This window comes from Falco cherrug, chromosome 8, assembly GCF_023634085.1.
Source record: "Falco cherrug isolate bFalChe1 chromosome 8, bFalChe1.pri, whole genome shotgun sequence".
Classification (NCBI taxonomy): domain Eukaryota; kingdom Metazoa; phylum Chordata; class Aves; order Falconiformes; family Falconidae; genus Falco; species Falco cherrug.
The window spans coordinates 33,231,070-33,235,784 of NC_073704.1; positions in this window are offsets into that span (position 1 = coordinate 33,231,070).

The window sequence follows — 4,715 nt, forward strand, 5'->3', positions numbered from 1 at the left end:
AGAGCCTCGATCTTGGCAGCCCTGGTCTGCACTGCTTCAGGGTTAAGAGTCCAGTTCTCCACTCAGCTTTTTTGGGATGGTCAATAGCAAAGACCTGATCCCACCCAACTTTGCCCACCAGCCGCAGCTGCCTACCCAGCTGCTCAGACTGAGTTCTGCCCTGGTTTCTAGCTGACGTGGCCCCACGCAGCTCCGTGTGCTGCCACATTCCCATCGGTCAGGGAAGCACCTGGCTGCTTCCGAGTGTCACGGCGTGTTTCCACCTGGATGTGCCTCCGCAAACAGGCGGCAGGTTTCCCTGTGTGCATGGTGCCCGGGCTCTCAGCCATGCCACGGACATCAGAGATCATGCCCCAGCCTTTGGGCCTACTCACTGCCGCTGCCCCCACCCTGCTTTCTGCTGTCTCGCATTTCCCGCTGCACCATCACTGACTGCAGCAATAGATTGACTCTGATTGTGCAACTGGGGTTACTAAATCAGAAAAAAAGAAAAGAAACTGATGATTCAGTGCAGTCTCCCTAGGTCGAGGGTTTGCTGAATAGTGGGGTTATTAATAGAATAGTAATTTACAGCACATTATGGGGCATGTCTGCTTGGATCATCAGCCTCATCCTCCAGGCTCCCTGCTGGGAAGCCCTGGTCCCTCTCCCTCCTGCTGCTGATCCTGCCTCCCCTGAAATGCTCTGACGACATCTCAGGGAAGAGCCTGAAGTCCTCCGGCTCATCTCTTTCCTTCCTACACTCTGACACTGGTGGCTCCTGCCAGTCAGAAGGTGCTCCTCACGCTCTTCTTGCAAAAGTGCACCACATCTCCACCAAGTTTTATAAACAGACCACAGCCACCTTGAAGTCACGGGTCTAGGGATAACTGCTGGTGGAAGGAGAAGGAAGTGCCTGGTCCCTGGCCATCCCCACTACCTTTCCCGTCTCCTTTCACCACCGTTGTCAGCTGCAGGCATTTACCACCACCAAAAGCTCATGGCAGAGCAAAGAGACAGAACACCAAACTCTAGCCTGGCATTAGATAAACACAGTGGTTTCCAGCAGTGATACTGCCAGGGAGCTTGAACAGGTGTTAGCCTCTTCAGAAAAGCATTCATCCTAAAAAACCTGCAGTTGGGATTTTTGAAAAGTTGAGGGGGTTTTCTCAGATGAGAAAATATCTTAGCTCAGAGGTGTTTCTCCATTTGTTTACAAGACAGTAATCTTTCCAAACTCATCTATTTGATTGCAGACTGTCTTAGGAATAAATGGGCAAAATTCGGGGGGCTTTTGTGCCCCTCCAAGGACAAGGATAAGAAGAGCTGATGTGACAAACAAGCCCCATGTTGGGTAAGCCAGGGCGGCAACCTCCACCATTTCTGCTGTCGCCTCTAGCCTGAAGTGAGATTGGCAGTCAGAAAGGGTGACTCTACCTCTTATCCCAACACCTGAACTCATGTTTCTGCAGATAGGCTTCAAAAAACCAGAAAGTGACCCTTTCTACAAACCACACTGCTCTCCCACAGAAACAAGTAGTCATGGTTTGACCTGGGACAGCCCATAAATGCACACCACAAAGCCATCAGTGACCAGAGCTGCACAACTGCCTCTGCAGTGGTAGGTTTGTTTGTAAACTAGCTTGGGTGGTTTTTCCTATTTCTCCTGATTTTTCTGTCTTTTCTCTTTCTGGAATGAACAAGGTTGGTGACTTTTGACATCCCAGTCAGTTCTTGTGGTGGATTGACCCTGACCATCAGCCAAACATCCACCCAGCTGCTCACTCCGTTCTGTCTCCCCAGAGATGAGGCGAAAATAGAAGGAAGGTGAGAAGTCTCATGGGTCAATATAGTGACAGTTTGACATGGAAAGCAAAAGCTGCACTTGCAAGCAAAGCAGAAAGAGGAATTCATTCTCTTCTTCCCATCAGCAGGCAGATAGGCAGCCACTTCCTGGGAAGCAGGGCCACAGCACGCGTGATGGTTGTTTGGTCTGACTAATGCACTAACCACAAACATCTCCCCTTCCTCCTTCTTTCCTTGAACTTCTGTTCCCAAGCTTGATGTGATATGGTATGAAACATCCCTGTGGTCAGTTTGAGTCAGCTGCCTGGGCTGTGTCCCTTCCTAGCCTCTTGCCCACCCTCAGCCTACTCAGAGCCTCAACGCTGTGCAAGCACTGCTCACCAACAGCCAAAGCGTCAGGGTGTAACCAACACTGTTTCAGCCTCAAATCCAAAGCACAACACTGTACTGTGTTGGAATGTTACATCCATCCCAGTCAAATCCAGTACAGCTGTCCAGTATGATGGTGTTTATGCTAAAATGCCTTGTTCTCCCCAAGGAAGGACCAGTGACTTCGAAGCCCATGGACATAGGGAGGCACTGCTGAATTCACAGGATGCCAAAGCAGGCTGTGAGTGATCTGCCCGCTGGCAGCTCAAGGAGGTGCCAGATCTGGGGTCTCCCTTGTGAGTGTCACACTGACTGCCCAGCTCAGCCCTGGTCAGCACCCTCTGAAAAAAAGGATCCAGCTCTAAGGGCAAGAAATGATGTGGTACATGGACAGTTTCCATGCAGAAGAGGGACTGAGGCCAACACACAAGATCTAAACAACTGTGGTGCCTGCCAGGGCATTAAAACAAAGCTTGAGCTTGGACCTATATGGGAGTAGGGGCCTTGCCATGACACCCCCCGTGTCCCTGCACACCCGCAGCCATGCTCAGGGGGTCCAGCTGCTGCGGTAGCACCTGGGCACTCCTGGGACCGCGGAGAAACACTTGTGCTAAAGCAATAAAATCCTCAGCACTGCCTGGCTGACATTTCTCCTTTCTAGCTTGATATGTTTCTTGGCTTTGTTGTAGAGATTGAAACCAGATTTTCTTTCCCTTCTATGAGTTATGTTAATTTGTGTTTCATCAGAACTTGCCTCTTCTCCTCCTTTTCTCACCCCACACCCCCCCCCCAACTTTAGGCTGGATCCAGCTGCACCATGAATTCAAGGAACCACCTGCAAAATATTTTAATGACTTCAACCTGCTCTTTGAGGTGAATTAATACCAGAGCAGCCTCCGCAGCATGGTGAAATAGTCAGGCTTGGCTAAGCAGGCCACCCTCGAAGCTGAAAAATATGTTCTGCAAGGCAGCTGCTCCTGACAGGCACCTCTGTTTTCCAGGTCCCCACAATGTCTTGCTCTTCATCTCAAAGACAGTTGTTCCCTATACAGGTAAGAGCTGATCCCAGCGACTGGATGTATTCCAAACCAACTTAGAAGCAGGAGGAATAATGAGATGTGCAAAAACCAGCTGCACAGAGAATGGGTTAGATCTGTTAATGGTCTTCCATAAACAGCACAATTACAGCTGAAGGGAGGCACCTCCCAGGGCTCGCTCTGCCTGGAGCTGCTCCGTGCTGCAGGGACACATCAGCTGCCCCCTAATGCTCCTCTTTGCTGGATTCCTTTGGTTCATCCCACACTTTAAACAAGGCCAGAAAGACTTCTCTAAGCACAGTTTATAGTGTAGCCATGTCCTCACTTTCCTCCATCCCTTGGGCTTTCAAAATCCCAGGTCATTTTGGATTCGCTAAGCAGCTGTAAGCCATGTCAAATGATGCTGCCAGTGCTGCTGTGGTCCCCTCTGCCCAGGTGTGTGCCCTACAACCAACCCAGCCAGGCAAGAAGGTCCTTAACCCACCCTCAGTTTTTTCCAGGAAAATTTCTTGGGTTATGTGAGGTTCAGGGTCATTGCAGTTTTAGATATTAAGCTAGGTAGTCAGCAGATCGTTTGGAAGGACGCTCCTAAAGGGGTTAATTATTGAGTATTGTCCTTGCACTGAGGCACATCCCAAATAATTGCCTGCACATCAATGCGTTACTCTATATTTATCTCAGAGTAAACAAATTAAGGAGCTAATACTTGGGCTTCCACTGAAGGATGCCACAGGATGGTTTGTCTCTGATAAGGTTTCTGGCCCAAATTTCCATGTCCTGAAGGCTACTGGCAAACACTTCAGCTTGAAAAATCCATTAACCTGTAACCACCTCATGCCCCTTATTCAATGAATGCGGAGAGCAAACATGTGTGTGAGCAGCTATACACACAGATTTGAAACCATCACTGACAGCAGTCCATGCAGAATTAACTCAAAGCAACTGTCCTGTAAAACATGTGTGCAGTGTTAGGCATTAAAGCTCGGTCCCTGAAAATGCTTCAGACTGCCCTGCATCTCGGTTTTCTGCTGTCCCTAGAGAGCAAGATCCAGCTCTGCCGTACAAATCACCTCCCATAATTGTTATTGTGACAGTGGGTGTTTCAGAGGCCCAAAGTCCTGGCTTTTTTCCCTTGAATTTCCTTCCTTCATCACCTGCCCTCTTTTCTCATGTCCCTTTGCTGTCCTCCTGTGCAGCTTCTGCGGGTGCTGACATGACCGCGCTGCTCCTGTCTGCTCAGTGCAGCTCTGCAAAAAGCCTAGATTCCCTTTTGGTGACTTTCCTGCTTGGCAGTGACAGCCACGCGTGGCTGAGCTTGCTCCATCTCCTGCTCAGAAATTATAAGCTTGAGTGTGAAATCCTCAGCATCAGTACAGGGCTGGAAAAGTGACAGAAAAGGAAAAGATGTCTTTAGTGGGAGCTTTATTGTCATCCCCCAAGGCATGACACCTACAAGAAACCACAGCCAGTTTGCAATCAGTGCACTACTGCCCACAGGTCTCACCTTTAGATCGGAGGGGTTAT